Source organism: Nothoprocta perdicaria, unplaced genomic scaffold, assembly GCF_003342845.1.
Source record: "Nothoprocta perdicaria isolate Ctin4 unplaced genomic scaffold, notPer1 scaffold_107, whole genome shotgun sequence".
Taxonomy (NCBI): Eukaryota; Metazoa; Chordata; class Aves; order Tinamiformes; family Tinamidae; genus Nothoprocta; species Nothoprocta perdicaria.
The window spans coordinates 764,213-779,676 of record NW_020454172.1 but is presented as its reverse complement, the minus strand read 5'-3'; positions in this window follow the sequence as shown (position 1 = coordinate 779,676).

Here is a 15,464-nt window from a genome sequence, read left to right as displayed (position 1 = left end):
TTTATGCTGTGCAAATGCACTAAATGAAAATAATAATAATAATAAAAAAAAGCATCCTGTTTTTTCAAACATCATTTTTTCCATCTGTTTCCGTGCTCTGTAACAGCAAAATTGCTTAGACTCTCTTGAGGAACACATCTGCTAGGCCTGTTGGTGGCCTGCGGAAGCCTGCAAGGATTCACCCAGGCACTGGCTCGTCGGGAATATTTCAGTGCAAAACCTGCTTGGGCCTTGTAATTCTTTTGTGTAAAAAATTAAGTGAATTTGGTRTGCTACCCACTGTACTGACTACGGGAGATGAGGAGTGGATTGAGGCGTGCAAGAATTGATGCAACATCGTGTGTCCTGTGTGCTGGGGCTGCTAAAGGGCATTGCTCCCTGCCCTGGGATGTCTCTGGGAGAAAACAGGGACACAGCAGGGATGCTCTGCAGGACACCGATACCACATCCCACCATCTTCTTCCACAGCCTCCACTGTAAGCATGCAAACAGCACGTATGTACCAAAAAATCAATATTTTCTGCATAAAAGCAAGCTCCTCTTTTGAATAAAATATTTGGAATACACTTGTGAGGATAAAGAATGGATAATTACAAAAAAAAAAAAAAAAAAAAAACGTAGCATGCAGTAAGGCTAATGAGGACCATCTTTACTTGAGGAGAAACGAAATAGAGGGTCATCCATTTACTGGAGACCTGCTCTTTCCTTCCCACTGCTATTTGCTTTAATTCCCTGTGCGGTTTCTCCTGCTGCTCCGAGTGCCTGGGCCACGCTGGGCTCCCAGCAGCTCCCTCTTCAGCCACATGTTTTGTTGCAGGAAAATTTAAAACTTCTCTTCACTCTCCAAATGATAGCGGSGGGGGGGCTGTGGTTTTGCATTTTGTAAGTACATTAATGAAAAATACATTTTTTTTTTTTTTACTTAAGAGGACACCTTGCATAGTTGCCACTCTTGGAAGAACCACATCAATCCAAGGGGTGACTTTTTAGGTGCTACCATGCAAATAGCACAGATTGCTCCAGCAATAAAACACGAAGTGCTCTCCAAACACCTCTACGCCCTGTGTTTGAGCAGGTCTGGCTACCGGCGTGCTAACTCGGAAAACCTTCCCACTAACACAGGACTTCATGGGTGGTKTTAGTCACCCTCGAGTCACGTCTCGTTGCTGCCAGGGTCTTGCACTGAAGTTCAGGAGCTCGGATGCACCGATGCACCTGGGGTGATGTGCACAAATCATTCCAGTCACCGTAAGGAATTTATGCAGAACCCTCTAAATTAAGCATTGAACCATGCATTTCAATCTTAAAATACTTCAGGAGGGAAAAGGATCTTTAGCAAGTACACAAAATCGGAGAGAATATGTGAGTAGCATTCACAGAGYACAGACCAGGACAGAATCTGGTCCTAAAACTGAGCAATTCCATGCTTCCTTGGAAATCCAAGCTCGGTAGCTCCTTGGAAATCCAAGCTTTGTGTATGGGCAGCTGCAAAGAGCATTGCTCCCACACGCGGCGCCCGGCCAGGCTCCGAGCATCGCCCTGACCCATCCAAGGCCATCCCAATGCTTCACGTCCCATTTCTGCAACACCTCTGAGAAGACAAAGTCTCCCTAATTCCTTTTCTTGCTAAAAGTACCGAGAGGTTGAGCCCTTCCCTCCTGCTTCGCAGCCCTGTCCCCGCAGGTAGTGCTCGCTGGGCTCTTTTATCAGCAAAATCTTCTCCTTGCTGTCATTTGCAGCCTGCCAACGGCAGTAATAATTTCACCACGAAGACATGTATAATTGAGGTCATTACGGGGAGCAACCTGCAATGAGCATCTACGGAGAAAAACTCATTGATGCCGCGTGGCACGGAGATGACTGAGCCGGCGCGCGGCGGGGCCAGCCTGCCTCGGCTCCGCGCAGGAAGAGATTTTGCATCTTAAAAAATGCTTAGTATCATTAATTAGATCTCCTCACTTAAATCTGAAGAAAATAACACTTTTTAATACATTGTTACCGCCTCTAATCATAGTTACACTTGTCCAAGCATATCGTTCCTGACTGAAAAATAGTCTGATTTAATTGCTTAGATTCGGCTTGGGGGATGATGCCTTTTTTTCAATCCTGTAACTCGCTCTTCATGAGGATACAATAAATCAAAATGTGCCTTTGTTTGAGGCAATGGATGGAGAGTTCGCTTCTAAAAATAAGGCTCAAGAATAGAGTTTTGCCCCCAAATTTAAATGCTCCTGCACAAAGTCACCTTTGATTTTTGAACTGAAGCATGGGCAAGACGGCCCTAAATACACAGCACGTTTGTCCAGCACTGGCTTGAGTTAGCATTGAAAAGAAAATCAAAACAATAAAGGATAAGATGAAAAAGAGAGCATATCTTTTATATTTTTTTCCCTTTTTCTCTAATAATTTCAATAAGATGCATTTGGCTTTGCAAGGAGCAGCGAGAGTAATTTTAGACCTTCTCACACACGGGCAGACGGTGCCTAATGGCTTTCAGGATGACTCAGTGACACGTGAGACGTATCTCCACGGGTGAGATGCATCACGAGGTGTCGGTAACCGAAGAGCAACGCTGGCACGTGGGGCCGCGGCGCGGGCCACCCGGGGCAGCCCATTAGTGCCGCGGCAAACGGAACCGGGCAGCTCGCAGCGGGTCTGCACCCGTGAAGCGCTACCTTCATATGCTTAAAATAGTCACATTAGCACCAGGGTATTTGCAAAATACCACGCGGTCTAATTTCTACCCTATTTCATAGGCCAAACGGATGAATTAACAAAAATATTAGTGCACAAATCATGCGGGTCTGCCTGCCTTCACTGGCCTGCCAAAGCCGCTGTTTATAGGACCGGCTCCAGGAGAAACGTTCCCATGTTATCCYGTGTTGCTGCTTATTAAGGGTCAGCAAGTCAATCGGATCTGTATTTATGGGGGTCTGACCTGCGCAGGGTCCAGGAAGGATCATCCATCAATCCCCAAGAAAACCCCTTTTTCTCAAAGCCAAGTAAGAGCCACGGGAAAGCCAGCTGGGTTGCTAAAAATATTTATGTTATTAATTAACAGCAGAGTTGTTAATGAACACGATTAAAATTGTTCATAATTAATTAACCCAGAGGGTTCCGATAGCTCTGCAGCAGCTCACAGCAAATGACTGGGATTATTCCTCTGACTTTATAATCTGTGGGAAAAAAAACATCCGGAGCCAGTTTCGATCCAATCCACAAGATATGGGTGCTTGTGCTGGGATTCCAGAGCTATGATCTCCCTCTGCTTACCTGGTATCAGTGGAATATTTTCTTTCTTTTAATTTATTTTCTGGGGGTAGGGACCATTTTGGACTTTGGTTTCCTGCAAAAAAGAGGCACCAAAATACAGTGTTCAGGCGAGGCTTGCAAGCTGAATTAATGCGAATAATAAAATGATTCTTAAAGCTAAGTAGGAATGTTCATACCTCAGCTTTATTTTCTAACTGCGGTAATTCAAATTGTTAATGTAATTTATAAATCCTTAGGTGCGCGGCTTCAGGAAGGGTTTTATTGTAAATTCCCCACTAAATTAGCAATGCTGTTTTCTGAGTCATAATAAGACATAACCGTATTTCTGGATGGATGAAAGAGGATAGGAGCCACCGCCCTTGTTGGTCATTAGTCAAGAAGGTCCTGGGCTGCYCTCACACCATAAAGACCAGACCTGCCTCCCTGGGGATCCAGGGCCTCGAGGTCCCCACAGCAGCCGGACCTGCTCGGTGCTCCACGAGGGGACCTCTCCTCTCCTTCCAGTCCATGTAGTTATGAAATTGAGGTTGAATAGATGAGAAAAGCAGAGTTTAGAACCATTAAACGCCATACGCGCACTTCCTTTTCTTCCATACTGTGGTACTTGCAGAATAGGGTCTTCGACATGTACACATCTCAGGATGCACCACAGAGTTGAGTATTCCCATAAGGAGAACCTCCTCTCAAAAGCAGTGGATGGAGAGTATTTACTCTCCTTATAACTCTCCTTATGAATGAAAGTTAATTGGAAACTCAACTTAATTCTGCCTGGCCAGGATTCCTTCAGAAAACCATACAGATGTTGAGGAGAAGCCCTGCTTTCCCCCGTGAATTTGGATCCAGCACGTTCGCCTGGCTGACACGGCTGTTAATATCCCACGTATATTGGCCTCCAACCCAACACAGCCTCTTCATCTGCACGGACTCCGGGCCTTGGCCACGGCTTGCCCCGGTGCCACCCAGTCCCGTGCTCCTGGAGGACATCCAGTCAGTGCGGGAAGGGATAATTCACTCACTCGGCAAAGAACATGAATAAATATAAGTTGCTCAGAGCTTAATTATCTAATCTCCTGAGGGTGATAAGTGATGGATTCATTATGTAAATCAGCATAAGTAGTCTATTTTAGAGAGCAGTTTACATAAATGCATTTGTTTTTACTTTAAATTCCTACTTCCCTCAGATTCGAAGAGCAATGTTGATACGATTAATTTTTGATAAAATATTCCCGTGTTGTGTCAACAGTGTCCTGTCTAGACGGTAACAGCCACGCTGTTTTTCCTGTCAAGTTCCTAATTTAAAAGCTAAAATTGCTAATGGACTAATAGGTTCACTTAATTACTTCTCGCAGTCCTGCCATTAAAACACTTGACTCACAAGATTTGTCGATTTTTCTTAAGAACTCTTAAGAATTATAGTAGTGTTTTTCTTAGGAATTCATAAGAATTATAGCAACTTATTCGAACTTACCCTAATTTCCACCTCTGCATGTGTCGGAACGCCGACGGGAGAGCAGCAGGGAAATTTTCCCTTGAACTCCCCAAGAAAACCTTTTATTTCTCGGATGCAGCTCTCCCCCGTGGCAGCAGCCACAGCCTCTGGTAAAAGGCACCACAAGTATCTCCTTTTCCAGCGCTTCACAACTTTGTCCCAGCCCTTCAGATCTTCCTTTGCTTCCAGGTGGTGAACTCTTCAGTGTTCACCACCATCTTTCAAAGCCATGAGAAGTTTTAAGGGCAATCACCATGTATATTTAAACCTTGATGGCTCAGAGCTTTAGGGGACCAGAAAACATACGAAATCACCAAACTTCTCCTTTTTCCTTCCATCTCTGTGAATTACAGTAGCTGAACTGATTTATGTCCATTGGAGGCAGAAGAAGATCGCTCCTGGTGGAGGATGCAACGTGCCAAGTTTCTCCCTGCAGTGAATTTTTATGAAGCTCTGTAAACCCCTAGGRTTTAACATGGAAATACTGCCAGGCCAACTAACTCCCGTATGGCTCCCATATGGGACGTGCTGCAGGGACTAAGTAAATCCCCTTGGCGATCGAGGTAAGTCAGACTTGGGGTGCTGGGTTCAAGGGGTGATCACTTGGCCAGYGCAAGGTCCATGCTCAGCACAACAGCCAGAACTGGGGACATCCTGCATTTCAGAAACACCCGAGCTGGCCAAGGCACCTGCCAAGCACCTCTGAGCATCGCCAAGGCAGTCGATACCAATGCAGTTCTTGTCGACATCCCTCCAAACTGTGCAGATAAAAACGCACATATAACTCTGAAATTTAATTGTACCAAAATTACTCCAGAGCACTGAGACTCATCTACTGCTGGGAGAAACTGAAATTGCAGCAATACAAGGAGGACCAAAGATGCCTCCCTGGAAGTAAGAGGAAAAACAAATCATCTGCACTATCATATTGGGAGGCATATTGAAAAGCAGGATGTGCTGGCAAAACCAAATGTGCCCGCTCCTGCTTTGTGTGCCAGCTGCCACTGTTTGCATTCAGAAACTTCTAAATCTTCAGAACAAAATGATGTACAGAGGCTGTTCTTTATCATTCAGGCTTATAGCTCTGAGGCTACATAAAATCTCTGCCTACAGAGATGACTATAGCTGCAAAACAGATTTCTCCCATCCTAGCAGAATATAATCTTGGTATCACCATCTTACTATTTGCTATCACCATTTTGGTCGCTATAGCTAAATACTGCCTTTTTGCACTGCTAGTACACACCTTGTTTACAATGAGCGATCACAAACTAAAATCAGCTCAATAAGTCGAACATTYGAGGAATGCACATCACACTTCATATAATGAATTCTTGCTGGCTAAGTCTTTATCTTACCTACAGGTAAAATCTTTAAACGTCTGTTTAATTTAACCCAGTCCAGAAGGAAGTGAGTGGATGGCCGATCAAATGAAAGCTTTGTTTAATGTGAAATTATTCGCAGGCATAGCCACCATATGCCAAGTGCTACAAACAACAATAATATTCATCAAATCAAGAGCCTAGCAATAGCTTCCTTTTTAAGATCTTTGGCACAGTGCTCATCACATAAATATCATCAACCAGATGCTCTGCTTCTCCAAGAAATAAATCACCCTTAATATGAAAAAAAGGAAAAAAAAAAAAAAAAGCATGTTTCTTTACAGAAAGTTTATAGGAAAAATGTCACGGACTCAGCCAACACATTTGCCCCATGTGCATCTTCACAGAACTGCAGTTTGGTGTTTCATGGGGGTGTTGGCTTGTTGAAGGCAACGTGCCTATGGTGGCTGAGCTGCTCTCCTTTCYATGCACTCTGTGGTCAGGGGGATTATTAACCACTTTGGGCTGGTTCGCTTGCATGCAGTGAATTGCTTTGACTAATATCTTACCTAAATACTATCTAAGTAATAGCCCTGTGATGGGAAACCACAAAAACTGCATTTGCCTGGTATCCAAGCAAACCCACTGCACACGATAGTAATGCAAGAGGCAATTTCCAAGCTAACACTTGCAGCCAATAGATGGAATTAGCTAAATTGGTGGTTGGCTGGTGCATGCCACTATATGTTATCTGTTGTGTAAATCAGGGCTTTGATAATGAAATGATTTTCACAAATGTAACATGACATCCATTAAGAAGATGGGATGCATACCTGCGGCGAGAAGCTTGCTGCAGGACTTTAATTGATGTACAGTCCTTGGTGGCTTACGCTTCTTCAAAGCAATCTCTCACCTCCTACATATTTAATTGGMTCAACTATATTATTATCAACTTGGGTGAACAATTAATGGTAATTTATGGAGCTATTATTTAGTTAGCTCCAACACCGCAGCACCAGACACAAGGTTTGACAAGGTTTTGATTAGATTGATTACATCTTATGCCTCTATTTTGGTTTCAGACGTTCTCCCCAAGGTGCCTAACTTGGTTGCAAATGAAATATTTGGGATTTTTCTGCTTGGAAAGGCCCCAGCTGCACCAGTGTGTGCCCTGGCAGTAACTAATCCCAGGTGGGAGGATTTAGCATTGGCTGAATTACACCATTTGGACCAGGTGACAGGAAAACTTGTTTGTCAGCCCGACAGTTACGCTTCACCTCTTGCCAGACATCTAATTTCTGCATCTTCTTTATGATCTGCTCCTTTCSTTTCAGTAAGGCTTCATTAGCAACACAGCAACGTGCAAACGTTTGTGGGAGCCAGAGGGATTTCCCAAGGAAGGGCATCCCTCGGGTTTATTTAACCACAGTCGTAGAGCCAGGGCCAAAGTTGGGAGACACCTTTCAGCCCTGGCAAGGATAACACTGGGAAAAAGATTTCATTTTTCCACATCCCTTTTATCAAGACTCAAGGTTCATTGCTGGTACCTTGGAACTCACTGCTGAATGCTGGTGTTTGGCTCAGGCAACGGCAGTGGCCCCCAGCGCGGCCACGAGGAAGGAAAATCTGTGTCAAACCAAAGTCCCTGTGACCTTGTCGGGAAAACTTCTCCAGAGCTCCTGCGCAGGCTCAAGTCCAAGCACAGCACCAGGACCTGTAATTTGTAAGGCTGGAATGATGTCCTATGCCCTCGTCCCCCAGCAGTCCTCCCAGAAGAAGCCAGGCACAGCACCGAGCTATGGACCGTGCCAACTGGTCCCAAGGAAAGCACCAAGGATGGACCAGCCTGGAGACCTCGATTCCTTCCCCAARTCACAGCACTGCTGTGCCTTTAATTTCAAGCCCTCCTCTGCAGCCCCAGCTATTTCATTATACTTCAGGCACCGCAAATCATTAACTCTCAATATAAATCAAGAACAATGCTTTTACAAGAAATGTCAAGGATGAAGTACCGGAGTCAGGGACATATTGTGAGAAAGGCTCTTAATGATTCCCAGTACTGTATTTGTGATGTTTGAGCAAACAAAGCGCTCATAAAGCACCGCGGAGCGGGCCCTTCCAAACAGAATGGAGCCTTTATTCCCAGGTTGCAGAAAACAGTGAGTGAAGGGAGGAGCAAAAACCAAGGACACTGAACCAGGCAAATCTGTGTCCCCCAATATTTTCAGGCAAAGCAGCACAGGAATATTTCATGCTGATCTTCTGTAACGCATCTTCCTGCCTCCAGCAGTGTGTAAGCTTGCTTACACTGATTCCCTTCCAGATTCTTTGCTCTGCACTACATGTGGGTAGGAAATGCTCATTGGAGTTCACGCTCCATATTTAAGGAAGCAGTGGGCTTATCTCCTGGAGGGCTACAGAGATRGGAAGTTAAGGGAAGAAGAGCCCTCCCTCCTCCACATCCCATTAATATCTGGAATTTGCATTTCCCACAATATCAGGCCGAAGAACTTTGGATGTCACACGAGTGGGCTACAGAAAAATGTATGTGGATGGTCTCTTGTGAACAGAGGCCTGGAAGGACGTTGGGTCTGAATTGGGATGACTCCAGGACCACGTAAATTCCCCCACTGAGGGTCACAGTTTGGAGCAACCGGCAGAGAGATAAAATCCACTCCTGCTCCTCAGGCCAGAAATGCAGCAAATGCTCAAGCACACCAAAGGGTATATTTTACCTGACAGAAGAGGATGCAAAGAATTTATGTAGGATGACTAATCTATACCGGGAGGCACTGGAACTCGTCCAAGATGTCAAGGTTAGCAACAACACTTCTATTATAAAAAATGTTATAGGTGAATCTTAAATGACTACAGATGGTCAGGTGTTGATTTTGCATGTCCCCTGAAAGGCAGCCTGTCAGCAAAACTGTGCCTTCTAACCAAATTCTGAAGTTCAATACTCCATCAGCAGGAAGAGCACGGGCTCTTCAACTGACTCAACAAAACATCGTTCTTGTAGCTTCCTCCAGTGACTTTCCCCTCAAACACCGCTYTGCTTCACCCCGACAAGAGTATCTGAGCAATTCCCAGCCCTCCTCCCTCGMTCCTGCAACACAGGGCTATGAGAAGATGGAGAGCTGAAGCAGAAGGAGATGCGACCTTGCTGAGGTTACATTGCATATCTGAACTAGGGACTCCTYATCTCCCAAGACTACTCCTCCAGCTTAGCCCCTATGGTGCAATCTCAAGGTACACACGTACATTGAGTCTGCTCAAGGGCGGCCTGGGGACTCTCGCTCTCAAACGTGACGGAAGCGCAGCCTAGGAGGAGACTATGGCCTGCCCTAAAATACACAACCACGGAGCTAACAGCCTAGTGCCACCAGCACGGAAGACACGGAACAGAAGATACCATTCACTAAGCTCATTTATTTCCACCTGCTCATGAGGACCTTACCCGACTTTCCTAACTCCATCTCACTCCACCACTTGAGTGACAAGGTCACCCCTAATTTGGGAAGCAAACAAAGTCTTCTCATTGCCCTGCTGTATATCGTCATTTAGTACCTTTTTACTACCAGCCTTTAAAGCTTCATCCCCTAGTGCCTCCTTTTCCAGCGACATAAGGGACTGAGATGCAGGGCTACAGATGACCGTGTGTTTCGCAGATGTTAAACACCTTTCTGCTGGGCCACCAGACCAGGCCTGAAGCTCCGCAGCCAAATCCTCCCTGGTGCTGGTGCCCCTGTGTTTGTGCYGACAGAGGACACGTCGCCTTCCTCTGATTAACGCTAAGCCCATCTGTAGAACAAGGCCTGCCATGGAAATGACACGATGTGTCACACAACTCCCYGCAGCGGGAGGCAGGGAGGGTTTTGAGGACTACCTGCTAGCAGGGATGGCGGCGGCCTGCGGCAGGCGCGGACAGGGATCCTTTACGAAGCTTCAGCCGCAAAGCCTGTGCAAGCGCAGGGCTTCTCGAGAGAACCACCTTTGTCTTTGAGCTGCCAGTAAAATGCCAGAAGAATTAAATCAAAGGATGCAGGAATCCTTGAGGTCAGGCTTCAGTTCTTTGGCTGCAGTTGTCTGTGGAGCTGCTGGGCCTCCAAGCTCTGCCCTGYGGTGGGTGCAGAGATGAGCTGCTCATCAGCATAGACAAACGAGAGATAATTAACCCCTGAGCCGTCCAGGCAGCGTTTGCTAATTGCAGCAATCGTGTGCAGCGCTCAACGAGGCGGCATCGTTAATTTATTAATTTATTTTGAATGGAAACCTTTAAGACTAGCGCTTGGGGGATGCTAAGAAGGCAAAGCAAAGCTATTATGGCACGAGAAAACACAAGCAATTCTTGTGATTTTTCTTCTTGTATTCAGGGATGGCCCAAGACTCTAAGGCTGAGGATAAGACATAAAAAAGTCCTCACTTGCATAAAGAGGAAAATATTGGGATTACTCAGTGAAGATATAAAACGTGGAAGGGTTACAGACCTGATAGTACCGACCTATTGCCACACTAGCGAAGAGCAATATCACAGAGAAAGATGGGCAGATTAGAGAAATCAGGGCAGCTTCATTAGATAAAAAACCAGACCTTTAAAAATATTTTTCAGGCAATTAATTGACATCAAGAATATGGAAGGAAAATAAGCTGCTTACTGAAGGGAAAGCAAAAATATGGAAAGATGTTTTATCCATGTAATCCGGGACCAAAATCCCGATCAGGAACAAAACATAACGCATGGTATGATTTCTGTTGACTTTCTCTCTTAAAATAAATAAAAATAAATGACATGGCAAAACTTACAAATGCAATTAAAAAAACAATGAAAGACACAACGAAGGCAAGACCAGCTCTTACWAAGGCAGGATGGCTTATATCATACAACTGGGATAGCTACATGGACTTGTGCTGAGCCCAGCACAAGAGCTTAGGCCTGGAGATGCTTCGGGTAGGGAATGTGTAACAAGTACGTTTGGAGTTTAAAATTGCAAKATTTTGTGCTAAAAAAAAAGTTGTAGGAAACCTATTTCTATGAAATACTGTTTCACTAACTTGTACCCTTATGCGATTTCATTTACAGGACACACAAAGCAATCCAAGATACATAATTAAGACTCCATACTTTTCAGTCCCTGGCAAGCAGRAAGAGAAACTAAGGCCGATGCAGAACTTGCGTGAACCTTGGCCAAGGTTGGGAGCTGACCCTCAAGAAAGAGCAGAAGGGTCCTTGGCCTGCTGAGAGGAAAGAGATTCCTGCTCTATAAACCTGTGCTTGACTGAGCAAATCAGTCCTTTTTTCCTTCCTAGGGAGGGAAAGGAAATTAAGCATCTGAACAAGCGCGGAGGTGAATCTGTGCCTACCTGGATGCCCAGTGGGCCGGAGCAGGAGTGGGTGCCARGGGAGGTTCCCAGCACAGGACGGTGCAGGGCAACCCTGGACGGATGAGCRGCCGTGGTTTGTGCTCCCACAGTCTTCAGGGACTCCTCGAGGAGACACTGGGCCATAACAGTGCTGGGAACAGTGTTCACCTGGAGAACCGACACCATGGATCTACACGCGTGCTGCTTTTAGCAACAGGAATGAGCTGCAAGATCCTCTTCTTTCCACCTCTCAGTTTTYTGGTGCAGATCAGGCTAGTTGCAATAGGAAAAGCCTTCACTAAAATATCTTTTCCTTCCATACCTTTTCCTGGCTTTGGGAAGCAGCCCCTTCTGAAGCCCCCCTTCCCTGGTGGGGGCTCCGAAGGAGGGGAATCACACAGTGCATCGCCTGCAGAAGACTTTATTGGCAGGGGGAGAAATCTTCTACAATTCTTTACAGGTGAATKGGGAAAACTCAATAACGTTCACTGTCATTATTGAGGATAGTTATTAGCTTTGAACATTTTCTAAAATAAGCCTGTCATTAAGACAAACGTCGTGTTAATGGTAGGAATTTCCCAACTGAAGCATTAAAGAAACTGCAGTGGCTGCATCATTAGCTCCCTCCCGGAGCCTCGCTGCATCCCAGCTCTGCACCGCGATGGCCACCAGCACCATCCGCTCAGCCTTAAGTCCTGTTTTCTCTCTATTTTTTAACCTTAATCACGACCGAGGTGTCATTGAGGTATTATTCTGCAATGGTAATAGCACCTGCATCCAGCAAAAACCATCTTGCACTTGAACTGACCTTGGCGAAGTGACTTCTATTGAAATAACTCGGCTTCCAAGGTTCTCCTCAAAATAATAGAAATACATCTTCTGTAACGTAATTTAAGAACTAGCAACTGGGCTGAGGGCAGTTTTGATTTTATTGATATTAGTTTAGTGAACACTGTATATTGTAAAACTGATAGAGTGGGAAAATGACTTCACTAGATATCAAATTTGATGGAGCTGGTAGCTGGCTGCAGACCTAAGTACGGGAGCTATTACCTAAGGAGACACTCAGTATTTCACTGCGAATTTTTTAATGTTTCATATTTAGAATAACGTAAAACACCGGCCCTGAAAACAATAAAATATGCTTGTGCAATGCTGCCATTTATGTGCAGTTACACTTCATTATCCCGGTAATCTAACATGGTGCCTCAAAAAGGGGAACACGAACATTTTCTGAGTGATTTAGCAGGATGCTTTAATGATGTATTGAAAATGAACATTGACCCTATGTAATAGGTGCTAAACTGACACTCTTAAAGCACTCCATCCGTTTCACTCGGGCTGACTATCCTTCCTAAATCAACGGCGTGTCATTTTTACGATGCAGATCCATCCATTGAGGCTAGGGGACTGTGAAATGTCACACACACACAAAAAAGGCAATAAGAAAAATAAAATTAAGTTGCAGGTGGCAAGTATCAGCATTTCAGCGCCGTTCTGTTGCTATTATCCCACCTCTGTCAAGGGGCAACAAGATTTAATTCTCACCTTAAAGCCGCCTGCATTAGCCATGTACTGGAGGAGCGCTCTGCAGCCGGAGGGCACTCCGCAAGAGCGCTGGAATATATTTAGGGATAAATTTGGGAGGACACGGGGGTCAGACTCCCCTTGAATGCCAAAGCAGCGATCGCTGCTTTTCTCCTCCCAGTGTCCTGTTGTTCCCAGGCTTTTCCCAAGTTYGTTGCTGAAATGTTCTGCCCACCAGAGAAGCAGAAGCAAGTGAGGATGCTCCGCTGCGGCCAAGAGCCCGACTGCTTCAGTGTCCCTGGAACTCACCACCTCTCACACCTAAAGACCAAACTGCCCAGCTGAAACGTGCAGTGAAATAAAGCAGTAAATCTGAGCAGTTCTTCCTAGCAGCACCTGGAAAGTTCCTCCGTGTCGAGGGCGTTTTCTTCCACGGCCACAGCAGAGCTTCACTGTGCTAGCGATGCAGACGTGAGCACGCCGGATACCTGCTGCTCTGCCAGCAGGGAATCCACTCATCAAGGTAATTTTGCATTGAAAACGCATCGAAAGCACAGGAAATTCAGACAGGAAAGCCTGGCTGCCAGTGCAGCCCAGCTGCAGGTTTAAACCTGATAGTGCAGAATACTGAGAAGTTAAAGCTTTGCCCTGCAGCAGTAAGAAAATTCCTGTTTTTCCTGTAGCATGGGCTAAGCAATGGGCATTTCCCCAACCTGGTTACTGAAAGCTCCCAGAAAGCTTAGAAAATAATAAAATAAGAGACAAATTTGCTCCTAGACATGGAAAATTCCAGGGTGAGGGTGGTGGGCGGGCAGGAGGTGCCAACTGGAAGGGAATCTCTGGCATTCCCAAGTGCCGGATCTCTGCCGTGTCCCCAGGCGTGCCCGTGCTGCATGCGAGCACATCAGCTCATACATATTTATATACGTATACATGCACACGGGTGCACACCCCTATGGCGCACGCCGCCCCGCACGGCTCCACACAGTTCGCAAACGCGTTTAATTTCSGAATGGAAATCCGTAGGAAATACTGCTATTTGCACAGTGAGCGAGTCGGGAGTGACGTGCCCCGCRCCGAGGAATTTGCAGCACACACCAAGTGTTCAGGGTATCGGAGCGTTTAAACGACGAGTGTTTTTTAGCTGCCGTTCCTCTCACCTGTTTTTGCCTCTCTGCCTTTTCTTTCGGTGCTTTCTGTCGCTAAATAAACACTGACCGGGCTGTGACGATCCAAGATCAATTAAGACATAATCAATTCTACAGCAGGCGGCTGTTTTGCTTTACGGTGTGTGGTGATGCTCTGTGGCCTTGGCAAAGCCTGGGAGATGGACAGGGACTGTGGGACAGGGACATGGGCTTTTCCAGCCAGGAACGGAAGAAACGGGACCCRTTTCTCCCTGGGATCCCAGGGCGGAGTGGGAAGCGGGCACCAATCCCCTTCCCATCTTGCAGATGCTGAATGTGGCTCTGCCTTCACAGAGCCAATTCCCGGTGTCCACCCGCTCCRTCCGCGCTCGCACCTGACCCCTGAGAGCCTCTAACGACGGATCGAGAGCAAAACCACATCAAATCTCCCTGCTAATTGCCCTGCAGCCACGTTATGAGGGTCACACTTCTCGGGCCAGACCTCATGGGCCACTGGAATGGACAAGTAATAAGATTACGAAATTAAATTAACAGCTGCACATGGGCTTCTAATAGATCAGAACGTGGTAATTTTAAATTATGACCATTTCCTGCAGCCCCAACCAGGCAAGGCACCACCACGTTTCCTCGCCATCCCTTTGAATACGACCGGATTGCAGCAGTGCCACGGCTTGTATTTCTGACTGAAGCACTGAGTGCTTATTCCGAGTGGAAATACTTGAAGAGCATTTGGATTAAATGTTCAAATAAAATAAAAYAAAACAGTAAGATTCTATCCAGTTAAAAATTCATTAGCAAATTGTATTACTGCTAAGCAGCTCCCATGCCACAGACCCAACCCAGAGCCTGAACCCTGCTGGGAATGATGTTGAGGACATCCTACACTCACTATTTATTACCAGTATGCAGATACACACCTATGTTTCTATAAATAATAGCTGTAGCTGCCCAGAATTTTCCATCTCATAACAACTTCCTTGCAGGAAATTCTAAGATGGATTTCCCTATAATAAAACAAAGCTGCAGCCTACAGAAATGGACAGACAGATCTCCTCCTTCCCTCTCWCATCTATCCACACACACATACAGCCTCTATACAACAGGCTACAGCGTAACAGAGACCCAAATGCAGCGACACAAYGCTCAGACAGCTCCAACTCGTCCATCTTGAGCAATAAAACTCAAAGTTTTATTAGAAATGTTTTTAAGAACAGGCTGATTCTGGGCTAGACCAAGTCAAAACCAGGCCTATCATTGGGGATCTATCCCTATTTTCTACAGTGCCACACCATCCTCCTCCTCACCGAGGAGGAGCAGGAGAACAGCAGCAAAGTGCCCTTTCCA